Below are 21,141 nucleotides of genomic sequence, written 5' to 3' on the forward strand. Positions count from 1 at the left end.
GGGTGTGTGGTTCACTTCACACGATACTTTGATGACAGCCTTTACATCTTTTCCCGTACATGTTTGTGGATCCTGTCCATCCTACTCCATCTCTATAATAGTTCACAGTATCTCTTTGTCTGCAATATACACAGATGCACAGAAAGTATATCTGTGTGTTTGGAGAAGGGGTCACAGTCCCAGCCCCTCAATCCTGACCCAAGTAAATATTCAAGGTTTTTAAGACAAAGGAGTAGTGGAAACTATTTCCCCCAGAAGGAGATATCCTGTGTGTAGCGATATATGCGCACTTTTTAATATTGTTGTCCTTCTTCAAAAGCAGAGGAATTTACCAGAGGGCATATAGTGCTGGTCCAAAGTGGTTTAATAACGCAGGGATTTACTCTAGTTTTCTGGTTAATAGTCTTTATTATTAATAAATTAAATGCTACTGCGTTTAACTTTTTATGGATAAATATAAATACGTGTATTATATTTCTTATAATCGCAAGAGTATTCCTTGTGCATGACTGCGCATGCATGGTATGGTGACATGGAAAATGGAAGGTCTTATATATCTTAACATAGATAAAACAAGTGCTCGTGGGCCCTTCGGGCCCTCTCACATTTGCTCTTGCAGAGGGCTCTCGCTTTTTCGTGCTTCTCACTCGTTTCCTCGCGCTTTGCGCGAGCGTTGCGGTCACTTCAGGTAATCCGAGTAACGCTTATGTGCTGTTCTAGTCTAACGTGGTCATTATCGGGCGTGAAGGCGACATTGAAGGGCCCATGATGGTCCGTTTATGTGGTGTTCTAGTCTAACGTTGTCATTTGGATTTTTTGCAGTTAACCAATTGATCGTGTAATTTGCAGCTTCGGGAATGGAACCCAAGTTGTCTACACGCAAGTTTGAGATATTAACCACTCGGCCACGGCAACCAACCGGGCGCGGGGAGCGGCGTTTTTTGGTCAAAATCTGATCGCTCATTACATTTAGTAAAAGTTTTTCAATCATGATGGGGCCAAGTTTTTTCACATCAATGAATTTTTTGCGATTTTTGTGCCAATTTTGGTGCGATTTGAATGTTTAGTTTCGGCTGCCCAAAATACACACACACACACAGACACACACCTGCTGTAGTATATTAGATGAATATTTGGCTCAAGTTTATATTTCATACTAAGATTAACTTATTAAGTTAGACCTTCCTTGTAAATTTCATGAAATAATTCATTGTATTTAAACGATTGTAATCAAATAATATTTGGCATCTCTGAGTCCAATGAAGGAGGAGATGCGCCATTTTTAGGTTAGTTCAAGTCAGCTAGCTAACGGAGGAGCACTGTATATATTGCACCTAAGGACGCTTGGATCTGACCCAACCCAACCAAGACCGCAAGCCTGTTATTATTTGTCAATCCTACTTATCTAGCTAAATATCCTTTAAGATTTGGCCAAATCAAGGGAAGCTAGATAGGATAAAGGAGATACTAATAAGTGAGTTAGGGTGTCACTTTGTACCACACTCATTCAGAAAGACTCCTTTTACTTTAATTTTAATATTTGGTGTCTTGATAGAAGAATACCCTCAGAATTTCTGACTGGAGTGCAGTTTTGTTTGGGTTTACTTACAGGTTAGGTTAGGTCGTAGGCATCACAGGAACTTCACTTGGTGATTTTGACAGGAGAAGCAGCCCTCACCCTCTTTCCTTTACCACAGTATCCGGTGATTTCAAAGTAAAGAGGTGAAAATTTTCATGTCATCATCATCATCATCATCCGGACCTCCTTTCCCACCCAAGGGCAGGGTGAGGAGTAGCAATGTACAGACAGCACAAACCTGCCCCAACCAAATAGGGCACACTTCCATCCACTCATCATTCAAGCCTCCGGAATCCTGGCTTTACCGGATACGCCAAAAACATTCACCACATTCTGCAGCTTCACACAAACGTATCCGATTGAGTCAATTGAGTCAAATTTTCATGTCAATAGATAAAAACCAATCCAGGTCATGAACACCAGAGGAATGAAACATATTGTAGATGTTGTGGAGGGAGAGCAGCCCCCAACCCTTATCTTCCTTCATTAATATATGAGCAACTTGGCTATCCCCAGCTGTACTGAATAAATACAACTGTTCATCTTGTTTCTTCGTTCTTTGTTCTTGCCTGCAGGCCATCCTCACTCGATAAAAATATAGTTGGAATTAAATTACACTTTCCCATTCTCTTCTCTTTTGTTGTTCCTGTTGGTGCTGAAGAGGGTTACCTTTCAGTGGTAGCATCGGCGATCCTGAACTAGCAACTCGTCTGGGCAAGAAATCAACCCAACCCGGACGGGGGAATTGCCTGGACCAGCAAAAAGACCTCATCCCCCTAAAGAAGGATGGAGAAATTCAGCATTGGTACAAAGACGCGCAACTTCAACTATTTTCCTTCCAGATGACCTGTTTCAACTCCTACTTGCCAGCCTCTGTAACTCCTCGCTGGAGACATAGAACTGAATCCTGAACCACAAACACACATATTCTCCCTCATCAAGAACAACACACATCCCTCCTAAATAAGAAAAACATTACATACACATGATACTGGCCAGTCAAATGCAACTACAGTACAATGTGGTTGTGCTATATCGCTGCTGGTCAGATCTGCCTTTATACAAACACTATACATCCCCATGGATATATGGCTGCAGCAACACACACACACACACACACACACACACACACACACACACACACACACACACACACACAGAGTTCTCGAAGGAAACCCCCCCCCCACACACACACACTTTTTCCCACAAGGGTACTGACAAATTCAGCCTCGACACTATTGACTGACGCCTGACAAACAACTGGATACGAAAATGCAGAATGTCCTTGACTATAAAACGTCTCCTTAATACTGAACATAAGCGTTTGGCGAAGTAAGGGATATAATAGATTTTTTCAGTGTTCCTTTTCCAGTATACAAGGTCACTTTAATATGAAATGTCTATGGGTACGAAACAACGTGAGGTATAAATTTGGATAGGTGAGATTTTTTCCTGAGGTGAATAAAAGAGATAGTAATTCGAGTATAACAGAATAAATTCCCACTCATTTCACATTTGTCAGACACACAGGTAGTTACAGAACAAATTAGGATATTCTTCGTTATGAAAGGCCTCTAAAAGCAGAATTATATTAACTGTTGCAGGAGGAATGAAGAAGAAGCATTCGTTAATCATTTTTTGTCATCTGCGTCCCAGTTGCCTGTCACGTGTCTGGGTACGAAACTGAAAAGGTTAATCTTTATCAATTTCTCGAAGAAGACGAGGAAGTTTGTTTATAGTATATGATACAGCCAGATCCTTTTATTTAGTTTAAAGGCGATTTCAAAAACTGTATTATTATTATTATTATTATTATTATTAGTATTAGTATTATTATTATTATCATTAGCAGTAGTAGTAGTAGTAGTAGTAGTAGTAGTAGTAGTAGTAATAGTAGTAGTAGAAGTAGCAGTAGTTGCTGGTGGTGGTGTTGGTGGTGGTGGTGGTGGTGGTGAAGAGGGACATCTTGTGGTGGCACCGTTATGACTGTAATAGTTGGCTCCACTGCCTGGTTATACAAACATTCCTCAACTACATTCCTGTCCCCTGAAAGGAGAATGGGGGAGGGGGGAGGAATGCAAGAGGACAAATTCACCCTGCAGTCCACTGTGTTCACGTTTCAGATGATCCTGGGGTTGCAACTACTAATTGTAAATGTGAGATGTATCCTTCATTAAACAATCCACTGCTAGACATCATTCCAAAGTAGAAAAAGATAGCAAAAATAACGTAAATTAAACGTACTGTAATAAAGGGTTTAAGTAAGGTCCCCCATAGGCAGAATAAAACTGTCTGGCGTAGGCGGAACTAATCCAAATCTCTACCCTTTCCATCATGACATTTGAACCACGTCATTCGCTTCTGCATGACACACGGCTGAGAATGAAACTACCTCAGTATTTTTGATAATCTGCTTTCTGTAGATTTGCTTTAGAAATGGAGACGAGATTTCTGACGATTTACATAAGGAATTAATGTATGTGTCACCCACTTTTCAGATGGTGGAGAGACACAGTGATATATACATGCGGCTTCACTGCCTGGTTATACAAACGTCCCCTAATTTCTCTCCCTATCGCCAGAGGTGGATAGTGGACTACAGAAGGAGGGCAACTTCAGCTTGCAGTCCACTCGGTTCACGTTTCAGATGAATCTGTAGCTGCATCTATAACCACCCTTGTCTCAGGTTGCTCTGTTAATAAAACACCTTTGCTACTGTAGTAGTAGTAGTAGTAGCACAGGCAGCAGCAGCAGCAGCAGCAGTAGTAATAGTAGTAGTAGTAGCAGTGTCGTACCTCCAGTTTCATCTGAAAGTAAACCCAGTGGACTGCTGGTTGAAACCGTACCTCTCCTACAGTCTACCATCCCCTTTTCGGTAGGATAGGGAGCTGAGGGACGTTTTTTATAATAGGGCAGCTAAACTACACGGTTATATCAGTGCCACTTCGCGAAGGAAACTTATGTACCATTTTTCCTTTGGTGTGTCTCTCTATCACAGTGCCTGAGTTGTTGAAAAGAGAGAATTACACACCCCACTGAAAAAGTATGATGGTGTCGAAATGGAGCTGATGATGTAAGTTCAGAATAAACAAATCAAAAAGTGAGTATACTTCCTTTCATTCTTTTGTGTTGATCTGTTTTTGCGGATAGATCCTGTCCATACTTAATATATTCGTCCGCATTAATTACAGAGTATCTCGCTTCTGTGTCCTCCCAGTCCTGCCTTTGGATCTTAGTAACTCCATTTATGAGTATAATAGTGGGGGAATAGGGTTAGAAAAATGATGGTGATAAAGTTCAAGAAAAACTAACCTTACTCCGCTATAGGAAAAGATAATGTGACAGGGAAATGTGAAATCCAAACTCATAAGAATACTTCCCCTATTTCAAGTAAGAACATTTTCAGAAAATTAATATAACATTATCTTAAACACGATTAAATTCTTACAGTCGCAAGAATAATAGTCGCAAATCTTCCATTAAAAAGTGAGGATTTTCACGCTTTTTTAGAACGGCTTTTAGAATGAAGTGAATGGTAATAATAAACAATGACTCCATAGAAGTACTGTTGTCGCAATATCACAAAATAATAGTCTGTGGGTAGAGATCGGAAGAAAGAGTGCATATACTGTATTTTTTTTTTTCGATTACGCCCTCCTTCCTCTCTCTCTCTCTCTCTCTCTCTCTCTCTCTCTCTCTCTCTCTCTCTCTCTCTCTCATACACACACACACACAGAGTTGCGTCCATAAACACAAAGAAGAGAGGGGAAAGAGGAATGAAAGAAAAGGTGGGGAAGGGAAAGAGGGAAAGATAGGTGATATACGGAGAGAGAGAGAGAGAGAGAGAGAGAGAGATGAATGACTGAGCGGAAAATACAAAAATTATAACACTGACAGGCAGGGATGTCCTCCCTCTCACTTTCTGTACAGCTGCCAACAGGTGAATCTCTCCTGAGCGATAAGGCAATTGTTCTCCTATAACCCAGGAAGCCATACACTTCGCTGGGTAGTAACCATGCGGTCACTGAATAAATGTTTGGTGGTGTAGTGGGTTTAGGTGTTCCAGTCGGATGTGACCCGTATATTAATGTACCTTCATCAGAGGGAAGGCTTGAGTTGATTCCCTGTATAATGCCAACAGGAGTTGCAACTGGTCATGCCTGCCTGAAATGTCTGAACTTAGCGGCCTAGCCCCATATTTCTACTTTCCTGGAAGGACAGTGAACGAGTGGAAAATGAATGGTTGGGTTTCCACTGCAGTGTACGAATTATGCATATTATCTTAAAAACTAGCCTTATCTGAACATGGTTTCTTTCTGTTCAGTAATGCCTTCTAACTGTGCAAGCATAGTAACTAACAATGATTATCGTAGGCAGAGGATTGACCGCTACACCGCGTCATCAAGGTGGCGTCTTTTTTCATTCATATCACGGTACCGGCAGAGATATCATTTAATTTAGGGATCTCTGTATTTGTGAAAGAGATCATCAACTCCTTTAGGCAATGTATTTTTATTTCGTTTTCCTTTCTCTGCAGACCATTATTTTCAACTTGGACTAGACATTAGGAACTAGCGGGTGAGATACAGCTTTCGGGATCTCTTTCACTACAAGAGGTCTCACCTAAAATTTATCACAGTTGCTTGAAAATAGCAAGGAAATAAAATACTGTCGGGACACCCAAACACTGGATAATGTAACAGATCTCAACCATGGCGACGCCAACACTTGCAAGGCAAAAGTTTACAAAACCCATAAATAATTGAGCCAGGTTTCTCCTCGTGCTCCGGGCTTACCTGTCATACCCATTAACCCTGGCATAGGACCAGGCAACTACAGTATGACGAGGGAGAAGAAAGAAACAGCGAAGGAGAAGAAAACGGAGAAGAGGAAGAAACTGCTATACGCAGATAGTGTTGCAAGTTGCTGAAAGTGGCATACAACGCTGTTAAAAGTAGGCATCATAAGGAGATTAGATCAAAAGCACTGGAAACATGAGAAGTTGCTGGTAAGGCTTAGAGACAGTCAGAGACAAGGGAAATCGCAGAAGGGAGGGGAAATAAGTACTGAAAATAAGAGTGGACAGTAAAACATGCAAAGGTACTTTAGTCCTTTAACGTAGGCCTGACCCTTGTGGAGTACCAAGGATCGTTTGTGGGGTTTGTTGTGAAAAATCTTAGGTTATGAGAGTACTGCTCAAGTGAAAATTAATTTTAGGAAGAGGTCACGACAAAGGAATACAGCTAGTCCTTGGTCGTGGGGATAATTATAGTGATTATTCTTGTGGTAAGTAAGAATTCAAGGGAACATACAGTACAATACCCAAGAGTGAGTCATTATTTCATACTTAATATGTTTAATTGCATGTAACTGTGTTAATTCTCCATGTACTGAGTGACTTGTTTCCACTGGTGCTGCCAAAGTAATGTAATTGTCTTTTACATAGTTAGTATTAGTAAGATAGGAAACGTATCTGTATTTTGGAACCTCAGTGTGTGGAACAAATTTTCCTTGTAGTCTGAGAGGGTACTGGGACAGAAAGGGATATACATTGTCACACTGTCCTAACTTTAATATTACAAATTCTCTCTGGATTTGCCTCTGCATTCCCTACTGGTATTGTTCTCACGCAGCCAAATACTGTTAACAGTAGTCAGATATCGTGCTCATTAAAACCGTGTGTGGAGCATGTAAATGATTACTGAGGGAGTGTAGGGCACAATACGCCCCAGAAGTGAAGTGATTAAAGTTACATCTACTGTAATCACTCTAGTTTGAAAAAGTTTCTCCTATGATGAAAATAGTTTGGTGTTAACAAGAATAAAGTTCAAGAGTATCCAGCGTAGGGAAAAAGAAATTCATAGCAGAGACCTGACCACGATTCCTACTGTTAGCTTTCCCCATCTCCACTATTCAAATTCCCCAAGCACCGGAAGATCTGTGTGTCTGTATATACATAGGTAATTCTGTGTAACGTTCCCGTCCTCACTCTCACCACCTTCATCCTTCCCAGAGAGAGAGAGAGAGAGAGAGAGAGAGAGAGAGAGAGAGAGAGAATATAGAAAAAGTAAGTGGGTAAAAATTGGATAAAAAAAAAGTGAAGAAAAGAAGAGGAAGAAAGGAATAAGGTTTCGAAAGCAGGATGAAAAGAAAAATATAGAAGCCGGCGGGGGAGGAAGGGAATAGAAGAAAAAGGAAAAAAAAAACAGGAAAAAAAAAATGATACAAACAGGAAGGGGGAGGAAACAAAGAGAGGATAAAAAGACAATAATGAGAGGGGGAATCGACGAGGTGTAAGAAATAGAGACGATGAAGAGGAAGGGATAGTAAGTAAAAAAAAAAAGAGTAATAGAAGAGGAAAACGATTTACCAAGAAGAGGAAGAGAAAGAACGGGAAAAAAGGAGAAAAAGAGAAGGAAGAGGAAACAAAGAGAGGAACAACACAAAGCGCAAGTCGAAAAAGGAAACATACAAAGAGAAATAAGAAAGAGTGAGGAAGAGAAAAGAAAACGATACAGAAAATGAGGGGGGGGGGAACAGATCATGAAGAGTGAATGAAAACCAGAATAAGTAAGAAGAAAGGAAAACTGAGGAAATACGAAACATGATAAAATAGAACAGGAAGAAAGAATACGTATGGAGAAAACAAAGCAGGTTGAGGAGATATCAGCAACGATAAAATATCTAGATGGAAGAAAGTAGAAGAAAAAGAAGAAAAAGAAAAGGGAAAACAGGACGGAGCGAAATAGAGGAACGAGAAAGAAAAAGAAAATTAGAAGAGGACCAACAGTGAACCCGTAGTAAAAATAAGGTGGAAAACGATAGAATGCATATGAAAAATAAAGAGTAAACAAGGGAGGAAAGAATACTATATTATGAAAAAAAACAGAAGCAGGAAAGAATGAATGAAGAAAAAAGATCATGTGGAGTGGAAAGAAAAGGGAAGACAAAAGAAGACAAAATGTGAAAAAATAAAAAAGATCCTGAAGAATAAAAACAGATGAAAGACGACACGATTACAGAAAGGAAATGAGGCATCAAGAGTATTGGGAAAGTGAAAACTAAGAAAAAAAGAGAAAAAGAAAGAAAAAAGCAAGAGGAGGAAGAGAAAATGTAGACACAGAGGGAAGAGAAAATAAGACAAAATTAGAATGCCAAGGGTGTAACAACAGAGTGGAAGGAAAAAAAATAAAATAGAATAGTGAACCGTTTGGTACGGGGAAAGATGGAAAATAATAGCGGAGATAAACAGAAAACCAGGAGAGGAACAACAGTGGACGTGATTAAAAAAAAAAAAAAAAAAAGTGAGGGACAACAGGAAGAAGGGAAAAAAAAAAGAGTGGAGCGTCTAAGGAGGGGAAAAAGTGCCTCAAAAAATTTCCATCATTTGCATATTTTGTCCCGAAAGCTGATGGGCCGCCAAGAACCTCATAGTGTAGATTTATGAGGGTGTCTGGCCGGATGGGGTGCGTGAGTGTGGTGTGTGTGTGTAGGGGTGAGAGGGTAGGGTTAGATTAACTTAAGTTATCTTAGGCTGGGTTAAGTTAGGGTAGGTGTCTGTGTCTGAAGGTGGAAGAATAAGTCTGGACAAGATGTGAGTATAGAATAGTGTATGTGGGGAAGTACTGGCAAAGTAGGGTAAGGTAAGGTTGGGTTAGGTTAGGTTAGCTTAGGTTGTGATTGGGTTAGGTTAGGTTAATTTCGGTCAGGTGTCATTGTCTGAGAGTAGAAGAATAGGATACGAGAAAGTGTTAAGTGTGAGTGTAGAGTAGGATATGGCATGGTTTAGGCTAGGTGAAATATGATACAGTTAGGTATCACTGTTTCGAAGTGGAAGAATAGCACAGGGTAAGGGGTAAGGGTAAGGCATGGTATATGAGGAGGGGTAGACTAAGGATGGGCAATGCTAGGTTAGAATAAGTTAGACTAGATTAGGATAGTGTGTTTGTGATGCGGGGGGGGGTGTTAAGGAATGCTTGGGGTGTAGGGTTGGGTTGCGTTAGGTTTGGTTAACGAAGGTTGGTTTACGTTAGGCTAGGTTAGGTGAAGTTAGGTTAGCGTTGGGTAAAGTATGTGAATTAGAGCAGGATGCGTTAAGTTAGGACAAGAGTATAAGGCTGGGTTGCGTCAGGCTAGGTTAGGCTAGGCTGGGTTTGGTATGGATAGACTGAGTTGAGTCTTGAATTTTGATTATGATAGATGTTAAGTTCTGGTTATGCACGGTTTAGAGGTTATGAGATGGTAGTGCATAGTGTGTTTGATAATGTGGGTGTGTTATGGTAGGATAGGACCGTAGAGTTGAGTTGCGTCGGGTTAGGTTTGGTTTGGTTAGTCTAGCCTTGGTTAGATTGGGTTAGGTGTTACGATAGGGTTAGGTAAAGTATGTGAATTGGAGTGGGATGTGTTAGGGTGGGATAGTGCTAAAGACGGGATTAGCTTAGGTTAGATTTGGATGGATTAGGTTAGATTCGATTGAGTTGGATTAGGCTTGATTGTCAGGCTACGTAAAGCTGGAGTAGGACAGGTTAAAATGCGCTAAATTAGGTTTGGCTTGGTTAGATTAGGTAGGGTTAGGTTCAGATAATTATCTAGGTGGAGGGATAAAGTAAGAAAAGGTGGAAGGTTAGCATAGGGTGTAAAGGTGTGGATAGCATGGGGTGAGTGTAAGGCTGGAGAAACAGATGGTGAGCCAAGAATCTCATGAGGTTGATTTATGATGGTATCAGGCGGGGATAAGGTGTGTAGGTAGAGTGTGTGAGGTAGGGTGTATGAGGGTAGGGTTAGGGTAGGATTAGCGTGCGTTAAGTTAGGGTAAAATAGGTATGGGAAGGCAGGTTCGTTTATGTGAGGATAGATTAAGTTAGCTTAGGCTGGGTTAGCTTGGTTTAGGTGTCTCGTTTCTCAGCAGGAGGAAAGAGCAGGAGAGGGTGTGAGGGTAGATTAGGGCAGGACGTAATAAGCTGTGAGAATACAGTGAGATGACCGAATACTGAAAAGGTGAGGTATGATGGTGGGATGAGGGTTTGAGGGAATGAGGGTGTCATGATGGGAAAGCGAAGGTAGGGTACGGTGTGGAGCAGCAATGATTAGTCAGTAATGTTAACAACCTACTGCTTTGAGTATGAAGTAACTTAATGAGAGAAGAAAAGGAATGAGAAAATTCTGTACAGAACACTCAGGGAAAATGAAATGAAGATATATCAGGAAGAAAAACTGACAAGAAGTTTTTGTAAAATGATGAAAATAAATAATAATCTTGTCGCGGACGCGAGAAGGATAAGTTTACACAGCTGAAACTCTACGTAAGACAATGAAATTCATATTTTTTATGCGTTACTTTAGATCTTCACCAACTGACCTAATTTTGCTTCGTACTAGGACCAGTAAAATGCACTTTGTGAGAGCGTGACGAGCGGGCGAGCGTTTGTCCATACGCCTATCATCATAATTTCATCTTGGTGTAAACTTTCAACATTTCTGGTGACGTAGTTGAACAGACGAATAAGTAAGCTAAAATATTTGCTTTCTCACGTTTTCTCTCTCTCACCTTTTCTCTATAACGAGGCGCAGTAGCATTTATCACATGCGCAATGTTCAATTCTCTGTTCCAGACTTGGTCGCGTCAACGAACTGTGTCAGTAAAACCTTGGCTACTGATCGAATGATACAACCCAGAAATGAAGTGATTGCCCTTGCTAATTTTACCCCCTAAACATAAAAAAACGTTCATGCAAAATTATCAGCGTAATATCCGATATTTAATTGTTAGAATTCGTGCACAAAAACGCAGTGTTACAACAGGAAATCTTTTAAAATGCGATTTCATAGTGGTGCATGTCAATTGAAGCCCTTGGTGAATTCCCTTGGAAAGCTGGGATTCCAAGCGGTTTCTTTGGTCTCATGAATAAGTATATAGCTAAAAACAAAATTTATTGAATGTATCTACTACCTGTTGAAAGAATCTTCTCTATCTCACAGAGTAGAAAAGTCATCAGCCTCTGATAACTATCGCAGTCGGGCAGGGTCGTGTGGACCTCCCATTTCTTATCTGAACGTAAACATCGCTGAGCTCGCTCGCTAGTAAAAAAGTTCCTTTTCTGTTCCTGTGGCTGTCACCAAACGATTTTCTCAGCTAATTATAAAACCTCTCTTAGTTACACTGTTAACAACTTAAAATCTATGCCTCAACCTACATAGCCATCTCTAATTTCTTATTCGAATGCTCCCATCGAAAAAAATAAGTAATAGTAATCAAGGACAATAAATGATTTACAGGATTGGAAAATTGGACTGACATTACATTATCTCAACCCTTTTCATTACCAAATACAGTAATACCTTAACGAAATGTTAAGTTGGAAACATTTGATCCTTACCCTACTCTTCAGATTATATTTTTCTGCCTCCCACTTCTGATTTCTCTACTTCCTAAAAAACTGCGGTGGTTCGGTGATTAATGCACTTGTCTCAATATGCGTGTGCCCCTAGTCTTGGTTCGGAAGCCAAGACCCCACTAACACATAATGTCTGTTGGTGTTAGGTTCTTTTATGTAATAGTACATACTCGCAACGTGTAGGAGGCACCGATGGCATAAACAAAATCTGACACATACGTAGCCAATCCACCATTTTGAACTTTACATGCAATACCTCCCTTATATACGCCCTTTCCCCATTTGTACTTCGCCAAAATGATGAGGGTAGCTTCTGGCTATAGAAGTACGATTTTGCAGTGGACTGATATGAACTGCTACTGTTGCAGTTCCTTCCCAGATTCAACCTCCAACCCAAACTAGGTCGACTTTAACTAAGACGGAAATTATAACAAGTTAGGGGGACTCCCGGAAACATAAAAACTGGAAGCCGACCAACTGTAAGTTTTTTTTTTTTTTTAAGTGTCCCCTGCGTCATCAGTGTGAGGGGCGGTGTGGGTGGGGTGGGGGCCCTTTATTACGACTCTCCTGAGGTCTCTGTCATCCAGAAAAGTGGGGAGGGGAATCTGGGAAGGAGGGGTAGAGTTGTAAATGATTCCCGGGAGACCTGACCACTTTTCCCTTCTTACCTACCTAACTCTACCACCGATTCAGGTACATAAAAACACTGTGTTGACCTGACTCACCTGGTAACTATTCGGAGTTATTCTTGCTATCGCCAGACTACTTCAGCAAGTCTTTCTCCGTAGTTCTGTCATCTGCGGAAGATATGAAAGGATAAAAAGCATTTATAGAACGTAGATTTTTCCCCGGTGCATAATTCACATTACCACATTCAGTGTCCTAAATTTGCCAATCCACGACATGGTTAGCACTGATGCAAAACAAAACGATCAGTTTCTCAGCCATCGGTTATGACAGTCTGCGAGCTTCCAACCTGCATCCAGTGATATGGTAATGACGCTTACGAGAAGAGTCGCGGAAAATGTCTGTGGATGAATATCAAGGGGCAGAGCAGTTCTACTTTGGTCCTGGACAAATAGCGGCAACGGTGAAGCCCAACTCGATACTAGGTGAATGAAAGGGTTGGAACAAACAGACGCAATTATGAAATCAAAAGTTGATAGGAAAGCAGGTATTAATACGGGTCAGGAAAAAATGCCAGCACCTGTAAAATCCAAATCTGAGAGGAAAGCAGCTATTAACACGGGTCGAAAAAAAAAAAATGCAGCAACTGTGAATCCCAAATGTGATAAGGAAGCAAATATAAAGAGGGGTCGGAAGAAAATGGTAATGACTGTGAAATGCAAAACCTGAGAGGAGATCAGGGAGTAGTACGGGTCGGAACAAGTAACAACAATTTTAAATATGACCCAATGACCTGACCTATTTTTCATCAACAATAAACTAAAAACATCAATGACGACTTGAAGGCGATTTGTATGAGGTCACCCCTTGCTAGAGTAAGGCGTCTGGCTATATATATATATATATATATATATATATATATATATATATATATATATATATATATATATATATATATATATATACACACACACACAGTATACAGAGAGACAGAGAGAGAGACAGAGACTAGTGTTTTTACCCCATCAGTACGGTGACCAGTACTATAATTCAGTGTTGGAAGACGACTGTACTAGTATTTAAAGTAGCTTATCAGCGTCCCCTGGACGCGAGTGATCAATAGTGGCTGTGTCTAACGTCACTAATTCGATACCCTTTCCTAAGCTAACTAAAATCGTTGGATAATATTTACTACAAACCACAAATGGAGTTCAGTTAGGATGAAGCGTTTTCTGGATATATCTCATCTTTTGCTGACACTTTTCTTCTGTTACACTTCCGTCGCAATTGACCCCAGGAGCTATTGATGACCCACAGGGAAGATTAATGACTCCAGAGGAGAGAAGGAGTTAATCTGTGACGGAAATGTCATAGAAGAAAAGTGTCAGCAAAAGGTGAGATGTAAACGGAAAACACTTCATACTTCCTGAATTCCAGTTGTGACCTCTTAAAAATATTTACCAAATCGTTTCCATGTAACAAAATGAAAATGAGGTCCACAAGCTGAAAGGGAAAGGTTTACCTATTAATACCTTTCAAACTAGTGATCATTCCTCCATGCTGTGCTACCTACTGTTATGCGATCATATTCAGCTTATAAATCCTCACAGAGAACGGAGTAGAAACAGAATCCATTAATTTCTTCAGTACGGTGCTCATTGTTTATAAGACAGAAAATCTATTCATCTCTTCAGTACGGTGCTCATCCTTTAATAGACAAAGAATCTATCAATATCTTCAGTACGGTGCCCATCCTTTATTTAATACAGACTCTATCAATATCTTCAGTACGGTGCTCATCCTTTATTAAATACAGAATCTATCAATATCTTCAGTGCGGTGCTCATCCTTTATTTAATACAGAATCTATCAATATCTTCAGTGCGGTGCTCATCCTTTTCTAGAAAGAATCCATTAATCTCTTTAATACGGTGCTAATCGTTGGTAATTTAATCTTCTACCAGACAAAGTTATTAAGTTTAAACATTTCATCTTGGTAGTGAAGGACCTAGAGTGTTTGTATAAATCTTTTTGGTACAACGTTCCTCATAATTATGTGCTATTCTTGTTGCTGTGCGTCACGAATAAAATTCGCGACATTTCCCTTTTGTGAGAAGCCACGAACTATTAGTGGAAAACTCACTGTGTATCGTTCAGTTAACCGCTCATTCGGACGGAAGTTTTGTCAAATCAATTTTTCATTTTCATACATGATCGTCTTTGTGTAAGACATTAGCGCTTCCACTGAGTGATTTGTTTTGGGCGCGTTTCGCTCCTCGACCGTTAAAAAATGCTGCCTATCGCTCCCATTTCTTTCTCACGAGTTTACTCAGTCCAGTATTTCCTCTGACGGAGAGAGGTTCTGTGCTCCAGCAGTGTGAGAGGTCAACCCAAGCTCCACAAGACCACAGCTCAAAGCTCCCACCTTTGAATTGGGTGATACACAGCATTCATCGACCAGTATTTCTTTTCGTTTTCCTAGTCTTAAGAGTTTAATTAAGGTGTTTTTCCTAGGCGTAAGAATTTAGCTCGTGTGTGAGTGAGTGAGTGCGATCTCATTAATTTGATTTGAAATGTAACGTTAAATTTATATTTGTAATCAATAAATTTAACAGTTCTTTTTCTTGAGCTTAATGTAATGTAAACTCTTGTTTCATTTCTCCACAATTAAGCTTATTTTCCATATAGCTCCTAGCTTGCATAAACGTTTTGCTATTCATAACTGGTACTTAGGCCAGTCTTGTATTAAACTTAAAATCCGTTGTGCCTCCTAGGAGTTAAGCACCAGCATGAACCTGATACTATTATTAGTATTAGTTACTTATTGTCAGGGGTGAAGTAACTTTCTCCAGAGACTAACAGTAACAGCAATTGAGTAATTAGTCTCTGCTGTGTACTGTTGAGAAAGTTTATAAATTCTCGTTCTTAGAGAATCGTGCAAAGCAGGCCAGCGTAAAGTAATCGTTGCTTGATTTAGCAAGACAATCATTGTCCCTGCTCTGCACTATTATTGAACATTATTATCAATTAAATAATATTTAGCATTTATTTTAAAAACCCCGTGGTATTTAAAAAAAAACCGTGACAATTGGCGACCTCATTCCAGGATATTAGCTCCTAGCTCTAAAGCTATTCACGAGATAGTGCTCACTCGTTCATATTTAGGTATTTATAATTAAAGTTTATAGGCACAAGTTTACTGGTGTTTACCGTTAATTTAACAAGTGAATTTTTGCTTTATTAATTCATAGAGTACTTAACTCTATTTAGTACTTTATTTTTGGTAACGCTAGACGATTTTATTTGCTCCTGGGTAGCCGCTGTACCCATTGTGTTAATTATTGAGTCTTCTCAGTTATTGGCATTTTTGCTTTATTCTTTTCCAGTTAACTAGATAAGACTGGTCATCACTAGCTTGTGTCTGTACTCTTTACTTGTGTTATTAGCATTCGTTGCGAAGCAGTCAGTACTCAGTTTCTTTTGCTTAATAAGCTAGCATCATGGCAACCAGTGCTTATGTACAGGAAGCCAAAGATATGGGTCTCACAGACCCAGAGAAAATACAGAGTTACGTTCTCTCACGGTTTAACTACGAGCAAGAACGTGAGAAAGATGCTCGTGAAGAGCGTAGAATTCAACGCGAACACGAGCGAGAACAGCGCGAATACGAGCGAGAACAGCGAACACGAACAGAAACTGCGCGAACACGAACAGAAACTGCGCGAACACGAGCAGAGACAGCGCGAACTCGACTTAGAACACGAGCGAGAAGAGCGTGAGGAACGAGAGAGAGAACGTCAATACGAGTTACAACAACGCGAGAGAGAACGAGAGCACGAACGTGCCGAACGTGAGGCACGAGAAAAACATGAACTTGAAGTGCTGCAGCTCAAGCGAGATTCCTTGGCTTCAGACACATCTGGTGCAGTTGGTTCAAGCTCCACGAGCGCTCTTCCTACACATGTCCTGGCTACCCCACGCATCAAGCTTCCTTCATACAAGGAAAGCGAGCGAATCAAGCCGTACATAGCTCGTTTTGAGGACATGGCAGACATGTATCAACTGGATGAGGCAGCTAAGCGGATCCAATTTCTTAGTTTATTTGAGGGCCCTGCCCTCGATATTCCCCACAGAATTCGTGGAGACAATCTCACGTATGAGATGATGAAAGCTGCACTCACTAAGGCATATGGTCTCACAGTAGACGACGCCAAAGTTCAGTTCATGCGAGCTCGTCTCCAAGACAAGGAGACAGCTGTTCAGTTCCTCAACCGTCTCACTGCTTACTTAGGTGAGTGGATGGAGAAAGATGAAACTCCTTCCACGCGTGAGGGGATAACTGACCTTATGCTGCGTACACAGCTGGAGAGGTCGTGGCCTGCTGAGCTCATAGCACAGCTTAAGATCTGCCACATGAAAGATGCCAGCCAAATGGCAGAAAAGGCTGACGCATTCTTTACTGCATACGGGTATCAAACTCGTAAGCAAAACACCTGGAACAACAGAAAACCTGATAAGTCTGGGAAGCCGTCTCAGACTGAACCCCAGCAACAAGGCCATTCTCAGAATAATGGCCAAGGTCCAAAACTGCAGTGGAAAGACCAGGGGCAAAACACTCAGAAACCTGAGTGGAAGAGGTACAACAGGTACCCTAATCAGCAGCAGTATCAGCCACGCAACCGACCGTCGGGACAAGCTTTTTCACCACCAGCTCAAAAGAGGCAGGAAGCGAATGCAGCCTTCATTCCTCAGCAGCAACACGGTGGTCACGTCCCTACCAGTATGGGTACTTCCCCACAGTTCACTAGTCCCACAGTGACAGTGAACCCCCCTCCACAGATGGCCAATGTTCCATCCTCCCAATATAATTCTCAAGGTACAATGTTTGCCGCATCAATTCAGCAGCCTTATGAGTGGCTAGCTGCTTCCTCCACAGGCCCTCCCACAGGTGACAGTACCTTCCTTGTTCAGCCAGGGTTTGTGGGAGGCATTCCTGTGAAGGTCCTGAGAGATAATGGATCCTCAGGTTGCTCTGTCAAACAGAGTTTAGTTCGGCCTGAGCAGTATACAGGTCGACAGATCCATGCAAACCTTATTGATGGATCAGTGAGATTGTTCCCTGAGGCATGTATCCAGGTGGCATCTCCATTTTATACTGGTACGACACTTGCAGTTGTCATGCCAGAACCTTTATTTGACCTAATTGTAGGCAACATTCACGGAGTCAAGGATAGTTGCTCCGATGATGACGCTACTCAGACTTCGGCTGCTGCAGTAACACGAGCCATGGCTGAGGCTCCAGACTGTGTCACCCCAGTGATCACTGAATCGCCACAAGATCTGATGTGTAGTCAACTTGTTGTACAAGAACAATATTCTGACCCGACACTTGCTACCGTGCGGAACAAACAAAAGGATCGAGTGATTAAGTATTCACGGGGAGGTCGAGCCAAGTTCCTTCGCAAACAAGGACAGCTCTACCGTGAGTCATGAACGCCCGAGGGCGAGGTTCGACTCCAGTTTGTCGTTCCCGCCAAGTACCGCCTAGCAGTGTTACAATGGGGTCATTGTTCACCCTCAGGAGGTCACATGGGCAAAAGGAAGACCCAGAGCCGTATCCGAGCTGACTTTTTCTGGCCAGGGATGGGACGAGACATAGATAGTTTTGTCCGTTCCTGCAATGTGTGTCAAAGTAACACCACTAATCAGGGACATGTCCTTTCTGTGCCGTTCGTAACCACACCTGTAATCTCCGAGTCAGTTGAGAGACAGGGTAGTGGTGAAGTGGGTGCAGACCTGACGTCTCGCCCATTGGCCCCGCAAGACACATTATGTCCAGGGCCTGTACATACATATTATGTACTGTAGGTTAAGGGGGAAGTTCGAGAGAGAACTCCGCAGAGGCGACTCGGTGCTATGGAAGACCCGAGTTTGCACAAGGATTCTCAGCTCCCCGATACTAATATAAGTACAGTAGGTTAAGGGGGAAGTGAGAACTCTGCAGGCGACTCGAGGCTATGGAAGACCCGAGTTTGCACAAGGATTCTCAGCTCCCCGATATTAATATAAGTACTGTAGGTTAAGGCACAGGTTGAGGACCCGTGTGCAGTTCGAGGCTATGGAAGACCCGAGTTTGCACAAGGATTCTCAACTTGCCGCCACTAATCGTGTGCTATAATTAATAGCGACCTCGAATGTACGAAGCTTAAGCTGTCACTTGTATTTTTCAGCTAGAGCGCACTTTTCGTAGCATGTACTGATTGCTAGGCAGAGAGAGTAATTGTAACGTAATAAGAATTTTGTTTCATTGACACTTTTGATGCTCCACCTTAATTGATTTTGCAGGTACAGCAATGGGTGTAGCAGTTTTGCTGTGCGGGCCAGCTGATCGTCTGCCGCACGCTGCCGCCTCTTCTCCTCTGCCTTCGTCATCGCTATATTATTATTTACTGTGTCATTTTACATGTAGGTACAGTTACACTACAACTGTCACACCTACAACGTGTATTACATACACCACGCTACACAACAATTAGTTGTCAGTGTAAATGTAGCGACTTTTAGCTCAGTTTGACCTGAGTACGGGATTTTCACTGTCATCACAGAGTTTTTCCCTCAAGCTTGCTTCTATTAACGTAAATACGAGGTATTTTCGCTCACTGGCGACTGCGACTTTCTCCTGTAGCAGGATAGCACACACACCACAGTGTGAATCTTGTGTGACTGAGTTAGGATGTGTACATATATATATATATCCACAAATTTTTTCCCATAAGGAAAAAATTTAATTTTGTAGGGGTGTAATGTCACGAATCAAATTCGCGACATTTCCCTTTTGTGAGAAGCCACGAACAATTAGTGGAAAACTCACTGTGTATCGTTCAGTTAACCGCTCATTCGGACAGAAGCTTTGTCAAATCAATTTTTCATTGTCATACGTGATCGTCTTTGTGTGAGACATTAGCACTTCCGCTGAGCGATTTGTTTTGGGCGCGTTTCACTCACTCAACCGTTAAAAAATGTGGCCTATCGCTCCCATTTCTTTCTCACGAGTTTACTCAGTCCAGTGTTTCCTCTGACGGAGAGAGGTTCTGTGCTCCAGCAGTGTGAGAGGTCAACCCAAGCTCCACAAGACCACAGCTCAAAGCTCCCACCTTTGAATTGGGTGATACACAACATTCATCGACCAGTATTTCTTTTCGTTTTCCTAGTCTTAAGAGTTTAATTAAGGTGTTTTTCCTAGGCGTAAAAATTTAGCTCGTGTGTGAGTGAGTGAGTGCGATCTCATTAATTTGATTTGAAATGTAACGTTAAATTTATATTTGTAATCAATAAATTTAACAGTTCTTTTTCTTGAGCTTAATGTAATGTAAACTCTTGTTTCATTTCTCCACAATTAAGCTTATTTTCCATATAGCTCCTAGCTTGCATAAACGTTTTGCTATTCATAACTGGTACTTAGGCCAGTCTTATATTAAACTTAAAATCCGTTGTGCCTCCTAGGAGTTAAGCACCAGCAAGAACCTGATACTATTATTAGTATTAGTTATTTATTGTCAGGGGTGAAGTAACTTTCTCCGGAGGCTTACAGTAACAACAATTGAGTAATTAGTCTCTGCTGTGTACTGTTGAGAAAGTTTATAAATTCTCGTTCTTAGAGAATCGTGCGAAGCAGGCCAACGTAAAGTAATCGTTGCTTGATTTAGCAAGACAATCATTGTCCCTGCTCTGCAATATTATTGAACATTATTATCAATTAAATAATATTTAGCATTTATTTTAAAAACCCCGTGGTATTTAAAAAAAAACCGTGACACTGTGTGAATGATTATAATTACTATTAATACTATTATTATCATTCTTGTTGTCGCTGTTGTCAATACTGCTACTACTACTACTACTACTGTTACTACCACTACTACTACTACTACTACTATTATTATTATTATTTTACACATGGAAAATCTTGTTGTGAAAAGGATAAAATGTTCTCAGGTCTTACCTAACCTGGTTTACTTTTTCATTCCTCTTACCATCTACTTTATTTGGCCCAGGGAACACCTTTTACAGTGAGGGATCTTGGAAAATTATTTCTCTCTCCCTTAAGGAAGGATTCCTAAAGACAGAATACATTCATTCTCAAGTACCAAGGCCCGTATTCTCGTCAGTTATCCCGTTAAAGCCTGATTTTTTTTTCTCTCCCAAATATGTTTTTATTTATCTAATATACTATAGCAGTTGGTCTGTGTGTGTGTGTGTGTGTGTGTGTGTGTGTGTGTGTGTGTGTGTGTTTTGGGCAGCCGAAACTACACATTCAGATCGCACCAAAATTGGCACAAAAATCGCAAAACATTCGCTGATGTGAAAAAACTTGGTCCCCTCACGATTGAAAAACTTTTACTATATTTAATGAGCGATCACATTTTGACCAAGAAACGCTGCTCCAGGCGCCCGGCATAGGATCTCCGACGAATTTTTTGCCCAGAGGTATAACTAAAATATATCATTGTAGCGCGAGAGCCCTCCGCAGGAGCAAGTGCA

The sequence above is a fragment of the Coenobita brevimanus genome, chromosome 2, assembly GCF_032717465.1.
Source record: "Coenobita brevimanus isolate Jiangsu-jjx chromosome 2, ASM3271746v2, whole genome shotgun sequence".
Taxonomy (NCBI): domain Eukaryota; kingdom Metazoa; phylum Arthropoda; class Malacostraca; order Decapoda; family Coenobitidae; genus Coenobita; species Coenobita brevimanus.